The following is a 21,020-nucleotide window of genomic DNA, read 5'->3' on the forward strand; positions in this document are numbered from 1 at the left end:
TGTAGAAGATCTTCCCACCTGTGAGCCTTGCCTACAAGGCAAGATGACGAAACGGTAATTTGACGGTAAGCCTGAAAGATGTACAGGCACACTTGACCTAATACATACTGATGTATGTGGTCCCCTGAGTGTTAGGACACGAAATCAACACGTGTATTTCATCACCTTCACAGATGATTTTTCACGATATGGTTACGTGTACCTAATGAGACACAAGTCTGAATCCTTTGAAAAGTTCAAAGAGTTTAGACAAGAGGTCGAGAAACAGTTAGGGAGAGAAATTAAAGCCCTTCGATCCGATCGAGGTGGCGAATATCTCTCTGACGAATTCAGGGACTACTTAAAGGACAATGGGATAGTATCACAATTAGCTCCTCCTGCTACACCACAACTTAACGGTGTTTCAGAGAGGAGGAATAGGACCTTATTAGATATGGTCCGGTCGCTTCTCATACACTCAGAGTTACCCACATTCATTTGGAGTTACGCATTAGAGACTGCGATTTACGTGCTGAATCGGGTTCCAACCAAATCGGTTCCGAATACTCCATATGAACTTTGGACCAGAAAGAAACCAAGTGTCAGACACTTAAAGATTTGGGGTTGTCCAGCACACATTAAAAGAACGAGTGCAGACAAGTTGGAATCTAAGACCAGCCGTTGCCTATTTGTAGGCTACCCAAAAGGCTCTGTAGGTTACCTTTTCTATGACCCAAGTGAGCAGAAAGTGTTCTGTAGTCGAAATGCGCAATTCTTGGAAACCGACTATATCCTAGACACCCATCGTCAGGAAGTTGTTCTTGATGAGGAGAGCTCAAGAGTAGTGGGAGATGTCCCACAAGTTCCAGGTAGTGACCAACTTAGAAGATCCACTCGGGCATCCAGGCCACCAGTTCGTTATGGTTATGACCAGGATAGTTACCTGGTGGAAACCTTGACTAGTGAGGAGGATCCCGTGACTTACGCGGAAGCTATGTTGGACATAGATTCCCAGAAGTGGGTGGAGGCCATGAGGGCAGAGATGGACTCAATGGAGACCAATGGAGTCTGGACTCTAGTAGATCTGCCCTCCGGGGTAAAGGCAATCGGTTGCAAATGGATTTACAAGAGGAAAAAGGGCCCCGATGGTAAAGTTGAGACCTTCAAGGCTCGTCTGGTGGCGAAAGGGTACACTCAGAAAGAGGGCATCGATTATGAGGAAACCTTTTCGCCTGTGGCCATGCTTAAATCCATTAGGATCCTGCTAACTGTAGCAGCATACCATGATTATGAGATTTGGCAGATGGATGTCAAAACTGCATTCCTGAATGGAGATCTTGCTGAAGATATCTATATGCAGCAGCCGCAAGGCTTCGTTGCTGCAGGTCAGGAAACCATGGGATGTAAACTTAACAGATCCATTTATGGGCTTAAGCAAGCTTCTAGAAGTTGGAACAGGAAGCCACGATGATGTGTGTGCATGCTACACATTATTTTTATTGCTTTATACATGGTTTTGATGATGATTCTTAATGGTTTCTGCCCCAATTAAGTAAGATTTCAGGAAACTAGGAGTTTGGGACAGTCTAGGGTGAAGAGACCGTGAAAACATGTTGATATGGCGTAAAAAAAAGCACTTCGGCCCATCAAGAAGAAAGGCCCAACCGAAACCCTATGGGAGAACACTTCGGCCCACCAAGGAGAGAGGTCCAACTATAGCCCAACCAAAACCCTATGGGAGGCTCCAAAAGGCGGCTGACTTTAGCAGAATTGAAGAGGGGGAGGAATCAAAACAAAAAGTTGAAAAGCAGAGTATAAAAGAAAAAGAAAGAGAGGAAATTAGGGTTCGAACCCTGGAGACAAAATTGAAGAGGAAAATGATAGACAGTTTTGTATGCCCTTAGCTTCAATCAGAATGACGTACTTTATGAGTTTATTGTAATTGAATAAAAGTGCATATTTGATTCATGTTCCCTTGGTATGTTTCTGTGTAATACCCTTAAACTAGACTCTTAATGAGACTCGTGTTAGTTTAGAATGTTCACAGCCAATGGATCAGTCTGGGGAGACTCGTGATGAACTCTCTAAAGGCCTTCCATCATTAGCATGAGGATGGGTCCTTCAGTAATGAGGAAACACACCAGAAAATGGGCTATCCATTTGCTGTTGATCTTGTCTAAGTGTTTAATAAGATGATAGGGGTGTCATAGACCGATGTGGGAGGGGCTTCACCAGAAAATGGGAACTCTCTCACGGTACCTTGGCGTTCACGAATATGATGGGTAAGCACTCACTTGACAGAAAGGATTACCTGAAAACGGCTCTGAACCTTGTCTGACAGAGGTCAAAGGGAAAACTGATATGATGAGTGGATATGATCCTTCACAAAAAGGTGGTGGGGTTATGCAGGTGAAATAGTTGGCTCCATGCACCCTATGTGATTTCCCACATTTCTAGAGACGACCCGTAGTCTCCATCACTGAGAAAGGAGGGAAATCACAGAGATGAATAAATGGAAATGGAACGTAGATTAAAATCCATATCTATGAAATGAACATGAATCAAATTAGGTTGTGGACTGATGTTTGCTCTTTTATCAGAAAATGGCAAACGGATCATTTGCAAAATTGCTTGATGACAACAAGTTGAACGGCCCAAACTATGCCGACTGGTATAGGAACCTTATGTTGGTCTGAACCTCTGAAAAGTTGGATAAGGTAGCCAAGAATCCTGCATCGGATCATCTGGGAGATAGGCATTCTGAGGCTTGGAGAAGAGAATACCAAGAATGGGAGGAGAAAAATTCCCTTGCCCGCTGCTATATCATTGCCTCTTTAGACAATCCTATTCAGAGGCAGTTCGATCAGATCGAGCTAGCTAATGACGTACTGGACAGTCTAAAGACAATGTACGAAGAGCAGAATCGTTCTACTCGGCAGAAGGTCTTGAAACAGTTCATGACCGCGTAGTTGTCCAAGGGGCAACAAGTTCACGACCATTGTCTTCGGATGATGGGCTATATCAACGAATTGGAGGCCCTTGGATCCGGGCTGGATTTGGTAACACATATCGATGCTATTCTCAACTCTTTGCCTCCATCCTTTAATCCATTCATTATGAACTACAACATGAACAAGTTGAACGTCAGCTTGCAGGAAATCAGCAATATGTTGCAGAGGGCCGAAGAATTGATTAAAAAGGATGAGCCCATTACCATGCTTGCTGAAACTGGCAAATCGGGCAAGAAAAGGAAGGCAAAGAGAAAGCCCCAGAAGAAGACTGCCAAACCCAAGAAACAGAGGAAGGACAAGGCATCAGATGCCTATAATTTTTGCAAGAAGACCGGCCACTGGAAAAGGAACTGTCATGCCTACCTGCAATCCAAGAAAGGTAATTTCGAAACTTGTGTTATAGAAACCAATTTATTGGTAGCTTCTGTGTCCTAGTGTATTGACTCTAGGGCTTCAACTCATGCGTGTAACTCACTGCAGGGGTTCAAGGTAAGCAGAAGGCTGAGTGAAGGAGAAGTCACACTCTACTTGGGGACTAATGCAACTGTTGCAGTCGTGGCCATAGGATCCGTGGAGTTACTTTTTAGAGAAGGAACTATTGTACTGAGAGATTGTCTTTATGTACAAAATTTAACGAGAAATTTGATTTCTGTTGCAAAACTGTGTGCAGATGGTTATTCAGTCTTCTGTAGCAATACGATTACTATTAAAAGAAACAACAGATTCATCGCATTCGGGGAACTGGAGAACGGTCTCTATGTTCTACAAAGATTTCTAGAAACTGACATAACCGAAACTACGTTGGATGAAATCGTCCCCTAGAAGAAAGCCCGTGATACAGTTAATCCCACGTGTCTGTGGCATTACCGACTTGGCCACATCGGTGTTGACCGAATCACAAAGTTGGTAAAGGATGGCCCTTTGGATTTTCTAACTGCAGAAGATCTTCCCACCTATGAGCCTTGCCTACAAGGCAAGATGACGAAACGGCCATTTAACGGTAAGCCTGAAAGATGTACAGGCACACTTGACCTAATACATACTGATGTATGTGGTCCCCTGAGTGTTAGGACACGAAACCAACACGTGTATTTCATCACCTTCACAGATGATTTTTCACAATATGGTTACGTGTACCTAATGTGACACAAGTCTGAATCCTTTGAAAAGTTCAAAGAGTTCAGACAAGAGGTCAAGAAACAGTTAGGGAGAGAAATTAAAGCCCTTTGATCAGATCGAGGTGGCGAATATCTCTCGAACGAATTCAGGGACTACTTAAAGGACAATGGGATAGTATCACAGTTGGCTCCTCCCGCTACACCACAACTTAACGGTGTTTCGGAGAGGAGGAATAGGACCTTATTGGATATGGTCTGGTCACTTCTCATACACTCAGAGTTGCCCACATCCTTTTGGGGTTACGCATTAGAGACTGCGATATATGTGCTGAATCGGATTCCAACCATATCAGTTCCGAATACTCCATATGAACTTTGGACCGGAAAGAAACCAAGTATCAAACACTTGAAGATTTGGGGTTGTCCAGCACACGTTAAAAGAACGAGTGCAAACAAGTTGGAATCCAAGACCAGCTGTTGCCTATTTGTAGGTTACCCAAAAGGCTCTGTGGGTTACCTATTCTATGACCCAAGTGAGCAGAAAGTGTTCTACAGTCGAAATGCACAATTCTTGGAAACCGATTATATCTTGAACACTCATCGTTAGGAAGTTGTTCTTGATGATGAGAGCTCAGGAGCAGTAGGAGATATCCCACAAGTTCCATGTAGTGACCAACCTAGAAGATCCACTCGGGCATCCAGGCCACCAGTCCGTTATGGTTATGACCAGGATAGTTACCTGGTGGAAACCTTGACTAGTAAGGAGGATCCCGTGACTTACGCGGAAGCTATGTTGGACATAGATTCCCAGAAGTGGGTAGAGGCCATGAGAGCAGAGATGGACTCATTGGAGACCAATGTAGCCTGGACTCTAGTAGATCCGCCCTCCGGGGTAAAAGCAATCGGTTGCAAATGGATTTACAAGAGGAAGAAGGGCCCCAATGGTAAGGTTGAGAACTTCAAAGCTTGTCCGGTGGCGAAAGGGTACACTCAGAAAGAGGGCATCGATTATGAGGAAACCTTTTCGCCTGTGGCCATGCTTAATTCCATTAGGATTCTGCTAGCTATAGTAGCATACCATGATTATGAGATTTGGCAAATGGATGTCAAAATTGCATTCTTGAATGGAGATCTTACTGAAGATATCTATATGCAGTAGCCACAAGGCTTCATTGCTGTAGGTTAGGAAAACATGGTATGTAAACTTAACAGATCCATTTGTGGACTTAAGCAAGCTTCTAGAAGTTGGAACATCCGTTTTGAGTCTGTGTCAAATCGTTTGACTTCGAGCAGAATCCGGATGAACCCTGTGTCTACAAGAAGTACAGTGGGGATAAGGTTATCTTCTTGGTTCTCTATGTAGATGACATTCTACTCATTGTGAATGATGTAGGAATGTTAACTACGATGAAAGTATGGCTATCACAACAATTCTCCATGAAAGACCTTGGAGAAGCCTCATATGTACTGGGTTTTCGACTCTATAGAGATACATCAAAGCGGATAATAGGATTATTATGAACCATCTACTGTTGTTAATCTGATTTTGTATAATATGTTTATGATGTGTGTATTAGTATCTTTTCGACTTTGACTTGTACAATATATGACACACAAAAGTGAAAAGGAGAGCATCATCTATGATCCAGAGATTGAACGAACTCTCCGCCGCCGCATTAGAGCTTCTAAGAAAGGGAAAGCTGAAAGTACAGAGACGGCCGAGCAAAGGACCATGATGGACTATGCCATGCCAACCCTCACCGGGGCAGCCTCGAGCATTGTGAGACCAGCAATAGCTGCTAACAACTTTGAGATCAAACTAGCAATTATTCAGATGATCCAGAACATAGTTCAGTTCTGCGGCTTGGCTAATGAAGATCCAAACACTCACATTGCCAACTTCTTGGAGATATGCGACACATTCAAGCACAATGGAGTTAGTGATGATGCAGTGAGGCTCAGATTATTTCCGTTCTCAGATTATTTTGGTCTCTTCATGGGATGAAATGGCCAGTCGCTTCCTATCCAAGTATTTCCCTCTGTCCAAGGCTGTAAAGATGCGGAATGATATCACCACCTTCTCTCAATAGGACGGGGAATCATTATATGAATCATGGGAGCGCTACAAGGAATTACTGAGGAAGGTCCCTCGTCATGGACTTCCCGTTTGGCTCCAAGTAAAGACATTTTACAATGGTTTGACCGAAGCAATAAGACTATTATGGATGCTGCAGCTGAGGGATCCATTAAGAACAAGAACCCTGAAGTTGCCCATGCACTCATTGAGGAAATGGCTGCAAATAATTATTAGTGGCATTCCAAGAGAGCCCAAGTTAGGAGACAACCCGGCCTTCACAATGTAGACAACTATACAGCACTATCTATACTAATCGGCGCCCTCAGCAAGAAGATAGATGAAATGCAGTTGGCAGTCATGCATGTTCAAACCGTAGCCTGTGAATGGTGTGGGGGAGGTCATATCAGCACCGAATGCCAAGTTGGAAATCAGTTCGTGCAGTCCCCTGAGCAAGTAGATTTCGTCGGGAATCTTCAAAGGCATCAAGGTAATCATTACCCTCGTACATTTTAACCCCGGATGGAGGAACCACCCCAATCTGTCTTGGTCAAATGAAAATGCGGTGAAGCCCCTCCCTCAAAACTTTGCTCAGCTAGAAAAGAAATCTAATCTAGAGGAGCTGATGACCAAGTTCATATCAAGTGCGGAAACGAGATTTCAGAACCAAGAGGCATCGATCAAGAACTTAGAAACTCAAGTGGGGCAGTTGGCACAGATGATATCCTTTAGAGTCCAAGGCACCTTACCCAGCAACACAGAAGCAAATCCAAGAGAACAGGTGCAAGCCATTACCTTGAGGAGCAGTAAGGAGCTATAAGAGGTGGAGAAGACAGCAAAGGAAGAAGGTAAGATGGGCACGACCCGAGAACCCGAAAAGAATGAGGAAGAGCAGTCTAATTCCAGGAAATAGACAAGTCAACTGCCACAAATACCATTTCCCAATAGGCTTAAGCGACACAAAATGGAAAAGGAATTCGGTAAGTTTCTTGAAATTTTCAAGAGTTTACATATTAACATTCCTTTTGCAGATGCCTTAGCCCAGATGCCGCATTATGCAAAGTTTCTTAAGGAAATCTTGGTGAACAAAAGGAAATTGGGAGACATGGCTACAGTTGCACTAAATGAAGAATGCTCAGCCATCCTCCTCAACAAGCTGCCTCAGAAACTGAAAGATCCAAGGAGTTTTATTATTCCTTGCACTATAAATTGTTTATGTCAAATATTTGTTTTGAATTCATTCTTTTAGATCATTGACACGGTATTATTTGGATTGATCCAAGTTAATTGGTTTGTCTGAGTAGGTCTGGGCTTCCTATTTAGATGAGATGATTGTTTTCCTACTTTATCCAAGTATGTTGGATTCGTTGAATTTACTACATGGAATTTAGAGTTCTAATATGGATTGTTAGTAGGTCTAGATTTGGTCGATCATTGGATGGTTGGTGAGGGCTTGGTCAGTTTTGGAAAATGTTTAATTGGTTCTACCTAGTTTGGCTAGAATAATTTATGTGAGATTTGATTCAATGGTTTTATTTGTATTAGGTTGTTTAAACGGTGGATTGTTTGGATTGATGCTTGTTGCTTGGTTTTGTTCTGATTTGAGTAGAACTAGTTTCATTTTTTAAAGGAGTTGAGTTGATTTCCTAATTTCCCTAAATATGATGGGTTTTTTTAATTTAGAATATCGTGATTAGAGTTGTATTAAGTCCAGTTCTTGTAGGTTAAATTGTTTAGGTCAAATTTTTTTTTGAATTCTTTGAGACAGTTGACAAGGTGCTGTATGGATTGATCCAAGTTCATTGGTTTGTTTGAGTAGGCCTGGGTTTGCTATTTAAACGAGATTATTGTATTCATACTTTATCTATGTATGTTGGATTCTTTGAATTTACTACAAGGAGTTTACAGTTCTAATAAGGATTGTTAGTGGGTGTAGATTATGTCGATCATTGGATGGTTGGTGAGGGCTTGGTCAATTTTGGAAAATGTTTAATTGGTTCTACCAGCTTTGGCTAGAATCATTTTTGTGGGATTTGATTCAATTGTTTGATTAACATAAGGTATAGTCGATGTTTACCAGATGAGTTAATCTATGTTGAGTTGGTTTCACGTGTATCTGGATCGGTTCTTTTGAAAATGTGTCATCAAAAATTGTCTACTTCTACTTTCAACTTTTTTGTCTTTAATTTGGATTTTTCTTGATAGGTTGCATTTGTTTGGATTATCTTGGGTTGTTTTAAGTTGATTTCAGCTATGCTTTGCGTAGTTGGTCTTTTTTAGTTAATGCCTCGATAGTTTAAAATGGATTTGTTAAATAATGTGGATAATTCTTACCAGACTTCTGTTATAAGTGTGAGTGGTTAGATTTATATTTTCTATATATGATGGGTTTGTTTAAGGTAGAATAGTGACTTTAGAGTTGAAATAAGCATGATTATCATCGGATGATTTTATTATATCAGGTTTCTGATTTGAGTTGTTTTAGGTTGTTTAAACGGTGCGATTGATTTTATTGAAGTTGGGGGCTTCAATATATTCTATTATTATAAAGACAAAGCCCTTCCCAGACATGCCACTACCTGTGAATAGGTTTAATCCCAACTCAGACCCTAACCTGTTCATAAATTATTAATTAATGGAATAAATTAGTAAATTAAATAAATAGAAATCTATGGATAATAATTTACATAATTTTGTAAAATATATAAATGAATAATTTAATTATATAAAATAAATTAATACCATACGGACGTTTGTGATGAGTTCACAACTCATCAGACATCTGCGATGAATATATGACTCATCGCATGACTGCGACAAACTCGTACCCAAAACGGGTCATGATGAACTTTGGCTGGCATAAACCTACGATGAACTTTAGACACACATAAATTTGCGATGAACTTTAGACACGCATAAATCTATGAAGAACCTTAGACACACAGATTTGCGATGAGCTTTAGACACATGCAGGGATGCGATGAATTCAAAGCCATTACAAAGTCGTGACAAATGTAGAATCACTGTAGACAGGGAATAAATATTAGTTACACGTGCGTCTTTAAATTACGCACATAACAGGATGCCCCATGGATCTAGTAAAGGCGCACCCACTAAATGATGATGTCACTCGTGCCACATTGGTTAAATGGACCACGAAAGGAAGTAACACACGTGGATTATGAGAATCCTCGGACAAAAGGAAAGTTCATTCCAAGGATATCGCGTAGTACATGTGGTGAAACCCTAACAATTGACAGGAAATCCAATATTCCCTTTCCTAGTTGGAATCAAATGCTTTTGACTCCTTGCTTTCAGGACCTTGGGATCTCTCCCTATAAATAGGGGTCCATCTCATAACAATGGGATCATCTTATCATCCACGTTTTCCCTAGCCTTTATCCCACCTCCTGCATCTGGTCTTCCTTTGTCCTTCAAGGAGACCCTCATACGTAGCCTCACCACTACAATTACACATGAATATCGGTAAAAGAAAGCCCTTAGCAAACCCAAGGGAAATGGAATATTACATACCTAGTATTCCCAAAATGCGATGAAAATAACTTGATTATGACTCGCAATTGTGATGATAAACTAAGCTACCTGCTGTGCCAAGGTAGTAAATTGTCGACAGCAAAATGACAATACTCCAAGCAACAACCTACTACAAGATAGCTTCAACGCTCAACTTACTGCTACAGTCAAACAAATACAAACTAGGTAGAGACACCAAACTGCTACCCTAAATATACTACACATCCAATAAACGGTGCGCACTTTACTCATCACAAATACAAAACGTCTCAAGCTCACACACAAAGCGAATCCATGGGCCTCATCATCACTAAATAGGAGCCCAAATCCTCTAAACATACACATAGCCCAAATGGCCTACTGGCATCACGCTCTGCCCAAAAGGGTCTACTGGTGTTGCATTCAGCCTGATAGACCCATTAACACTGCTGCTCTTGCCTCATGCGTTATAAAAACCAAAAGGGGCCACAATTAGCAAAACTTTAAGGAGAAATCAAATCACACAAGAATAAAACCAAATTCTCTTTCATTAAAAAATCTCAATGTTTTTTTACATGATATAATGTTACATATACATCTCAATCAGCATACCACTTGCTCCTCATACGGGCGATCTTCGCCAAACTTTGCCTTTGCATTTCATTCTCTAAAAGCTCCTTTTGCTCCATTTCATACTACGATACTACCTTCCTTTGGCGAGCACACTCGTCAAGTAGGGCGTCTAACTTTTCTGTGGCCTTCGCTAGATTCGATTCGACAACCTTGAGGCGCTGACGAATCTCTTTTGAAAGCTTCAATAGTTAAGGAATGTGACTCCTTGTAACCAACCTTCCAAAATACGTGGGCCAGATGAACCACCCTCTCCTTGATATGGTCCATCTTGAAGCCCAGAGTAGAAAATGACTCACAAGTCCTCAGCTAGTGGGCAAACCCAGACAATGAAAGCTCATCTATGGATTGGTCCATGATGTAATTCATCACTGTTGCTATCATATTCAATGATGTCCCTATAACCACCGGAGGGATGTCACCAGATGGTAGCCAACCTTTCTGAATGCTTTTTTTAGTATTCTTGAAGCTCCTAGCGCACCAATGCAAGCTTTTCGTCATGTGATAGAGCCTCGGGCGGCAATGATATCTCAACATCCATAAGATCGCTTTTAGACTGAGTCTCCAAGTTTACAGGTTAAACCGCCGAAGCCTTAGAATGTTAGGGAAGCACTACTAATACATCTCCACAAACTCCAATCTCCACATGGCTAGTGGTTACAGGTTCCTCTTCATGATGAAATTCTGACACCGTAGCCTTACACACCTGCTCAGGCAAAACAACAATAGGTTTCTACTCTTGCTATTCCTTAGTGGGCTGCCCTGAAACAATGTCTGGCTCCTGGGTCGATGATTCACATCCCATTGGACTCCCAAAGTGATGTCTTGGCATTTTAACTGTTGGTTGATCCCCTTGGATACCCTCAGTATGACCCACCGGACTACTGGGGGGCTGCTCCTGCAAGCTCATAGGAGTTTCTTCTTCTCGCACAAGAGCAACCGATGCAGAGTCACCAACATTCCCCTTCTCATCGGCCATGGCATCTCCCAAGCCGATGGGATGCTCCTCAGTTGCTTCTTGCCCTTCAAGAGGGAGTTGAAGAGACTTCAACTCTTGCACCAAACACCTAATAACAGGCGAAACTACCACATCAGCAATGTTGACATTGAGAACTCCCTGCGATAGAACAAACAAGATGCAATTAGTGTAAGGAAATAAAGAACAATGGAACATCAAATAAATATCTAAACGACACATATCTTTTTCACCCACAATGCCCTCAGGCGGGACTTGTGGAATTTAAACCTCGAGGTGAGTCTCACTGACCTCCTCAGCCTAAGATGATACAAGTCGGACCTGGTTTCACGAACCTCCCCTGGTATTGACAGTCAGAAAAAGCGAGGCACCCTTGTCGTCCTAAACTTCTTAGATGCAAGGGGTCGGCTGCCTTCACCCTCCTCGATGGCAAGACTCTTACCTTGCCAAACAACGCCCATAAATTCGCGCTCCTCTGCAATCACCGGTGAAGAACTTAGCTGGGAAGGGATCTCTTCTCGCCTCTGCTCCGCTGCATGACCCGATCGGAGGAAGAGCCATGACGTGACGGGGATGGGTATTTGCAGCCATAAACTTCTACATCCCACCGAACAATGAGCACATATATGTTAAGTGCAAGGACTCGCACTGCTTGACCCTCTCGAAACCTGCGATAGGGAATCGGGAGACATTTGGAAACGCCAGCACATTCCGACGTCTCCAAAACACATCCTCACCAAAATATCTCAGAAACTATGAGCCCATACCATCATATCCGAACTATCGGAGAAGCTGGTCAGGACGGTAAGCTGCCACTTGCGCCTCACCGGCTCGATCAAGATACACAACGACACCAGGCCATACATAGCACAAGATGAGCCACAAGGGCAAGAGGGCTATCAGCTTCCACAATGCATTGTTGGTCGTCGTCCTCAAGAACATTGACACCAATGTAGAATGGCATTGAATTGCGGACTCCTCGTACAAGCCCCCCCTCTAGAGTAGCGATGGCAACAGTCACTGGGGACAAACGGCGAGGGGTAACACTTAGTTGTAGACGCTCGCAGGAGAACATGAACAAAAAGGGGGCAAAAACATAGTTTCGGCGCTGCTTGTAGCTAGGATCCATCATCTGATGGACAATGTCATCCATCTGGTAAAATAGATAACCCAAAAACATGGAGTCCAACGATAGTTGATGATTGCCAGCAGCAATAACAATAAGGGGAATCAGCACTGTGCGTAAGCCATAATTCGGGGTACTTGGGAACAAAAAACAAAATGTCACATAGAGAACAAAAGCTGCAAGGTGACACAAGTTGTCTCCCCTTCAGACCATAATGCCACCTTGGCTATTGGCATCTTCCCACGGGCAGTCGATTCGTCCACCTAAGATTTGAAATCTTGGACTTCCTTCATCAAGTCCGCACAAAGATTAGACGGGTTGGCAGGGACGAACTCCGTAAACTACAAATGATGGGCAGACACCGCCCTACCAACCGGAAGTGACAAAAGCATAGCAATGTCTATAGGTACATAGTGGTCACTCAGACCAATAGAGCACAAAGGGTGTCGAATTAATACCACATAGATTCCTGTGATGAGTCAATAACTCATCACACATTTGCGATGAGTTATGAACTCATCGCATGATTGCGATAAAATCATACCTGAAATGGGTCGTGATGGTCTTTGGCCCGCATAAGCGAACACAGACTTGTGATGAGCTTTGCACACGTGCAGATCTATGATGAGCTTCAAAGTTATTACAGAACCACGATAAGCACATAACTACTGCGAACTAGGAACAAATGCTAGAAACACGTGTGTGATGGGACGCTCTATGGGCCTAATAAGGGCGGGCCAGGTAAATAATGATGTCATTCACACCACATTGGTTAAAAGGGTCACGAAATGAAGTAGCACACGCAGATTATGAGAATCCTCGAACGAAAGAAAAGTTCATCCTTGAGATATCTTGTGAAACACGTAGTGAAACCCTAGTAGTGTTCCCTGACAAACTGGCAACAAATCCAATATTCCCTTTCCCAGTGGGAATCAAATGCTTTTGGCTCCTTCCTTTCGGGACCTCGGGATCTCTCCCGATAAATAGGAGTCCATTTCATAACAAAATCATCATCTTATCATTCTTATTTACCATAGCCTTTTGCCTACCTCCTGCACCTAGTCTTCCTTTGTCCTTCAAGGAGACCCTCGTACGTAGCCTCACCACCACACTTACATTAGACTCTTTGGTTAGTTCTTTAATCATAGAGGATGTTATAGGATTAACCTCTCTCCCATCCCTAAAGAGCATGACAACACTAAGGAGAATGTTAACCCAAAAGTTAAGGACCAGTATGGTGTGCAGTCAACCAAATAGGTTGACGTCGAAATACTCTCAAACAAGGTCTACGAGTTTGAGACCCATTTTGATCACTTAGAGCAGAAGATGCAACAAGAGATGAGGGCCACTCTGCAACTTCTCCTCCAGCAAATGGCCAGAACTGAACAGTCCCCTTTCACCCTAGCCACTCCTCCTGCATCTGTCCCCACCAGCCACCATTCCACCAATTTAAACCCCGCCGTGTTGAGCAACCCACCAGAGTCAACCCTGTACCCGTACAGACCAGTCGACCCACCATCAGACAGTCCCGGGTCGCTCTTCAGATTGACCCAGTAACAGAGTCACTACTTAGTCGCGACGAATTAAAAGAGTATGTCCAAGGACTGATGGCGAAGAGTCAAAGCCGAGCCCAGTATCATTTTTTTAACTATTAATGAAATTATGCACAATTACCGGTTCATTCGGATGGCGCAAGCATTGATGAATTAAGTCATGAAGCATTTCTGCAGAAAAAAAAACGAAAGTCATGAAGCATAATGTACAAGGAATCTCGTGTAGACCCAAATTTGAGACCCACATGACGTCCATACACGTCGATCATGTGCGTTTTTTTTTTCTAATTTCTCATCGTTCCAAAGAAAAAAGAAGAGCTCCCCATATTATTGCATGATTACGTTACCGTTGGATAATCCGGATTTTTTGGACAGATAATCAGATACCAATAAAACCGTGCACCTTAATTACACCGAAACACAAAATCATTCTTTTCCGAAAACCCGGCTGGACCTGATTGTCAATCTGCTAAGCTGAGCCTCCTCGTGGGTGTTGAAAGCGCCAACACTGTACTTGCTTGACCAGTGGGCAAGACCAGACTGGTCCAGCTGACACTTTCAGTTCTTTTGTTTAATCGGGTTATACTGGACCGATCAAATCGAACCGGACCGGTATCTTTGAAGAGTGAAGACCTTCGATCGGGTAGTGTGGGCTTCCCCGGTCCCCACCTTAACGTGGATAGTTCCGAAGACGGTAGACCGTCTGTTGGGTCTACCATTGAGGGTAGTCTATGAGATCTGCTCCTGGTATGAATGGGAAGTAGTGAAGTATTAGCATGTGCAATAGACCTTCTCTGAGTTTTATTGTCAAGAAATACCCAAACTACCCCTCCTCGAAATAAAACCCATAGTCTTTTCGTGGGTGGTTGAACCGGATTTGTTCAGCTAACAGCTGAACACCCGTAAATATTAGTGTTTTTTTTTCGAAATGCCGATGTGGTCGCTTGTGATTGGCGGGTTCAAATATCCCGTGAACCCACAAGTGCACAGAACGTGGACTTTCATAATCCAGGCTTGGGACCCAACTTTACACTATCTCGGCTTGGACTTCCGGCCGGGTCCATTAGAATTTTGACAAAAGCTAGCCCGAGCCAAATATTTAGGGCTCTCAATAGGTTAGGTCTCATTTGGGATTAAAATTATTAATTGGTCGGGCAAGGGTTGGATTGAGATTTGTGTTTATATCAATATAACATATTTATACCCAAGTCTGAGTCCAGATCGAACTTCGGGCCTAGATCTTGAGCATGAGCCCGACGTTCATATATAGCCCAAAGCACGGTGAAGAATTCTTTGTTTCTCTCTCATTTTGTCACCTAATTATTTATATTATTATTCTATTAAGTTAAAAAAATTATTTACTTTATAAACAAATTCTCTCTCTCTCTCTCTCTCTCTCTTGCTCGCTCTCTTTCTTTGCGAGTTACATATTTAGGGTTGTCAATGGATTGGGGTTAGATCTAGATTGATTGGATATTTATTTATTTTACCAAAAGTCAGTAAATTATTATCCATAGATTTTATTTATTTACTTAACTAAAATTTTAAACTAATTAATGATTTAATTTATTAACAAAGTATTTCTCTTTATTGGATAGGCTATACATGTCTTGTCACAATAATAACTGAAATTTTATTTACTTATTTTACTAAATTAAATTATTTATTATTTGTTTTAATAGATTAAATAAATTATTCTCCATAAGTTTTTTATTTAATTCTACTCGTGACCAATATTTACAGTTGTCAATGGTGCGGGTTTGGATTTCGATAGCTTGGACCAGTCTTGCACCAATCACAAGTGAATATTTATTTATTTTTTGCTAAAGTTAATATCTATTTTTCAAAATTAAGTAAATTATTATCCATAGATTCTTATTTATTTAATTTATTAAACTATTCAAATACTTAATAATTCATTTAATTAATAAGTTATTTCTCTCTTTCCCCCCCCCCCCCCCCCAACCTGAGCCCAATATTTAGGGTTATCAATAGGATAGGTATTGGTTGGTCGGCCCACATTTAGTTTGGGCTCTGCCTTTATATCAACATAACTTATTAAAGCCCAAGTCTAAGCCTAGGCCAACCATCAAACTGAGATTTAGAGCGTGCCAGATTATTTAATTATTTCCCTCTCTTTATTATCGCTCTGTGTCCTACATTTAAAGTTTGTCAATGGGTGGGGTTTGTTCTACGTAGCTTGAATATTTTATTTATTTTATTAAACTAAATTATTCATTTATATATTTTACAAAATTATGTAAATTATTATCCCTAGATTTCTATTTATTTAATTTACTAATTTATTCCATTAATTAATAATTTATGAACAGGTTAGGGTCTGAGTTGGGATTAAACCTATTCACAGGTAGTGGCATGTTCGGGAAGGGCTTTGTCTTTATATCAATAGAATATATTGAAGCCCAACTTCAAGCCCAACCCAACCATCAGGTCTATCTCTTGAGTTGGGCCCAGCGAGGAAATTGTTTTTCTTTAATACTATCTCATTTCCTCACTAGTTAATTTATATATTTAATTTAGTAAGTTAAAAATTTTATTTATTTAATTTTCCTAACGATTTAATTTTATCAACAAATTATTTCACTATATCTCTCCCTCCCCAAGTCTAATATTTTGGGTTATCAATGGGTCGGGCTAGGTTTTAGATCGATTGAATATTTATTTATTATTTTACTAAATGAATTGAGTTGTTATATATAGATTTTATTTTTTAGTTTAATAAATTAAGTAATAATTTATTTTGCTCTCTCTTGATCGTTAGTTTTTTGGTTATCAACGAGTTAGGTCTAGTGTGGAAGTGTATCTGTCCAGTCCCAATAATTATTGAAATTTTATTTAATTATTTATTTTACTAAACCAAATTATTCATTTATATATTTTAATACATTAGATACAGTATTATGTATAAGCTCTTATTTATTCAATTCAACCCGACACCAATAATAAATGAATATTTAGTTATTTTATTAAATTCAATTTTTGATTTGTTTATTTTACAAAATTAAGTAAGGTATTATCCATATATTTATATTTATTGAACTTACCAAATTATTCATGTAATTAATAATTTATTTAACTATGAAGTTATTTCAATCTCTATCCTTGAGCCAAATATTTAGGGCTCTCAATAGGTTAGGTCTCATTTTGGATTAAAATTATAAATTGGTCGGGCTAGGATTGGATTGTGTTTTGCGTTTATATCAATATAACATATTTATGCCCAAGTCTGAGTCTGGATCGAACTTCGGGCCTAGATCTTGAGCATGAGCCCGACATTCATATAGAGCCCAAAGCACGGTGAGGAAATTCTTTGTTTCTCTCTCATTTTGTCATCGAATTATTTATATTATTATTCTTTTAAGTTAAAAAAATTGATTATTGAATTTACTAAATTATTTACTTTATAAATAGATTCTCTCTCTCATCTCGCTCTCTCTCTTTGCGAGTTACATATTTAGGGTTACTTAACTAAATTATTAAACTAATTAATGATTTAATTTATGAACAAAGTATTTCTCTTTATCTCTCCCTTTATAAGACTATCAATGGATTAGATCTTATGTTGGATAGGCTATACATGTCTTGTCCCAATAATAACTGAAATTTTATTTACTTATTTTACTAAATTAAATTATTTATTATTTGTTTTAATAGATTAAATAAATTATTCTCCATAATTTTTTTATTTAATTCTATCCGTGACCAATATTTACGGTTGTCAATGGTGCGGGCTTGGATTTCGATAGCTTGGACCAGTCTTGCACCAATCACAAGTGAATATTTATTTATTTTTTGCTAAAGTTAATTATTGATTTATCTATTTTTCAAAATTAAGTAAATTATTATCCATAGATTTCAATTTACTTAATTTACTAAATTTTTATTTAATGAATTATTTTCGTAACAAATTATTTTTCTCCCATCTCGGAGCCTATTTTTAGGGCAACCAATATGTTTGGTCAGGTGTGTGATAGGATGTACCTGTCCTGTCCCAATAATAAATGAAATTTTATTAATTTATTTTACTAAAACAAATTAATCATTAATTTTTGTAAGTGTTATCAATAGGATAGGTATCGGTTGGTCGGGCCACATTTAGTTTGGGCTCTACCTTTATATCAACATAACTTATTAAAGCCCAAGTCTAAGCCTAGGCCAACCATCAAGCTGAGATTTAGAGCGTGCCGGATTATTTAATTATTTCCCTCTCTTTATTACCGCTCTGTGTCCTACATTTAAAGGTTGTCAATGGGTGGGGTTTGTTCTACGTAGCTTGGATATTTTATTTATTGTATTAAATTAAATTATTCATTTATATATTTTACAAATTATGTAAATTATTATCCATAGATTTACATTTACTTAATTTACTAATTTATTCCATTAATTAATAATTTATGAACAGGTTAGGGTCTGAGTTGGGATTAAACCTATTCACAGGTAGTGGCATGTTCGGAAAGGGCTTTGTCTTTATATCAATAGAATATATTGAAGCCCAACTTCAAGCCCAACCCAACCATCAGGTCTATCTCTTGAGTCGAGCCTAGCGAGGAAATTGTTATTCTTTAGTACTCTCTCATTTCCTCACTAGTTAATTTATATATTTAATTTAGTAAGTTAAAAATTTTATTTATTTTAATTTCTAAACGATTTAATTTTATCAACAAATTATTTCACTATATCTCTCCCTCCCCAAGTCTAATATTTTGGGTTATCAATGGGTCGGGCTAGGTTTTAGATCGATTGGATATTTATTTATTAATTTACTAAATGAATTGAGTCGTTATATATAGATTTTATTATTTAGTTTAAAAAATAAATTAATAATTTATTTTTCTCTCTCTTGATCGTTATTTTTTTTGTTATCAACGAGTTAGGTCTAGTGTGGAAGCATGTATCTGTCCCGTCCCAATAATTAATGAAATTTTATTTAATTATTTATTTTATTAAACCAAATTATTCATTTATATATTTTAATACATTAGATACACTATTATGTATAAACTTTTATTTATTCGATTTAGCCCGACACTAATAATAAATGAATATTTAGTTATTTTATTAAATTCAATTTTTTATTTGTTTATTTTACAAAATTAAGTAAGGTATCCATATATTTATATTTATTGAACTTAGCAAATTATTCATGTAATTAATAATTTATTTAACTATGAAGTTATTTCAATCTCTCTCCTTGAGCCAAATATTTAGGGCTCTCAATAGGTTAGGTCTCATTTGGGATTACAATTATAAATCGGTCGGGCTAGGATTGGATTGTGATATGCGTTTATATCAATAAAACATATTTATGCCCAAGTTTGAGTCCGGATCAAACTTCGGGCCTAGATCTTGAGCATGATCCCGACATTCATATAGAGCCCAAAGCACGGTGAGGAAATTCTTTGTTTCTCTCTCATTTTGTCATCAAATTATTTATATTGTTATTCTTTTAAGTTAAAAAAATTATTTATTGAGTTTACTAAATTATTTACTTTATAAATAGATCCTCTCTCATCTCGCTCTCTCTCTTTGCGAGTTACATATTTAGGGTTGTCAATGGATTGGGTTTAGATCTAGATAGTTTGGATAGTTATTTATTTTACCAAAAGTTTGTAAATTATTATCCATTGATTTTATTTATTTACTTAACTAAATTATTAAACTAATTAATGATTTAATTTATGAACAAAGTATTTCTCTTTATCTCTCCCTTTTTAAGACTATCAATGGATTAGATCTTGTGTTGGATAGGCTATACATGTCTTGTCCCAATAATAACTGAAATTTTATTTACTTATTTTACTAAATTAACTTATTTATTATTTGTTTTAATAGATTAAATAAATTATTCTCCATAATTTTTTTATTTAATTCTATCCGTGACCAATATTTACGGTTGTCAATGGTGCGGGTTTGGATTTCGATAGCTTGGACCAGTCTTGCACCAATCACAAGTGAATATTTATTTATTTTTTGCTAAAGTTAATTATTGATTTATCTATTTTTAAGAATTAAGTAAATTCTTATCCATAGATTTCTATTTACTTAATTTACTAAATTTTTAATTAATGAATTATTTTCGTAACAAATTATTTTTCTCTCATCTCGAACCCTATTTTTAGGGCAATCAGTATGTTTGGTGAGGTGTGTGATAGGATGTACCTGTCCTGTCCCAATAATAAATGAAATTTTATTAATTTATTTTACTAAAACAAATTAATCAATAATTTTTGTACAAAATTAAGTAAATTGTTAAGCATAGATTCCTATTGATTTAATTTATTAAACTATTCAAGTACTTAATAATTCATTTAACTAATAAGTTATTTCTCTCTTTCTCTCTCTCTCCCCCCCAACCTGAGCCTAATATTTAGGGGGTTATCAATAGGATATGTATCAGTTGGTCGAGCCACATTAATTTGGGCTTTTCCTTTATATCAACATAACTTATTAAAGCCCAAGTCTAAGCCTAGGCCAACCATCAAGCTGAGATTTAGAGCGTGCCAGATTATTTAATTATTTCCCACTCTTTATTACCGCTCTGTGTCCTACATTTAAAGGTTGTCAATGGGTGGGGTTTGTTCTACGTAGCTTGGATATTTTATTTATTTTATTAAATTAAATTATTCATTTATATATTTTACAAAATTATGTAAATTATTATCCCTAGATTTCTATTTATTTAATTTACTAATTTATTCCATTAATTAATAATTTATGAACAGGTTAGGGTCTGAGTTGGGATTAAACCTATTCACACGTAGTGGCATGTTCGGGAAGGGCTTTGTCTTTATATCAATAGAATATATTGAAGCCCAACTTCAATCCCAACTCAAGCATCATGTCTATCTCTTGAGTCGAGCCCCGCGAGGAAATTGTTATTCTTTGGTACTCGCTCATTTCCTCACTCGTTAATTTATATATTTAATTTAGTAAGTTAAAAATTTTATTTATTTAATTTTCTAAACGATTTAATTTTATCAACAAATTGTTTCACTATATTTCTCCCTCCCCAAGTC

General features: G+C 38.6%; 1 non-coding gene across 1 annotated transcript; it reads right to left on the reverse strand.

Annotated features, from left to right (window-relative positions):
- Positions 1 to 6,163: 6,163 nt before the first annotated feature.
- Positions 6,164 to 6,270, reverse strand: LOC148803254 (small nucleolar RNA R71). The gene has a single exon (XR_016081694.1). It is a non-coding gene; the product is annotated as a small nucleolar RNA R71 (small nucleolar RNA).
- Between the last annotated feature and the right edge of the window lie 14,750 nt (positions 6,271 to 21,020).

The sequence above is a fragment of the Nelumbo nucifera genome, chromosome 1, assembly GCF_055504915.1.
Source record: "Nelumbo nucifera cultivar China Antique chromosome 1, China Antique-T2T, whole genome shotgun sequence".
In the NCBI taxonomy this organism is placed as follows: Eukaryota; Viridiplantae; Streptophyta; class Magnoliopsida; order Proteales; family Nelumbonaceae; genus Nelumbo; species Nelumbo nucifera.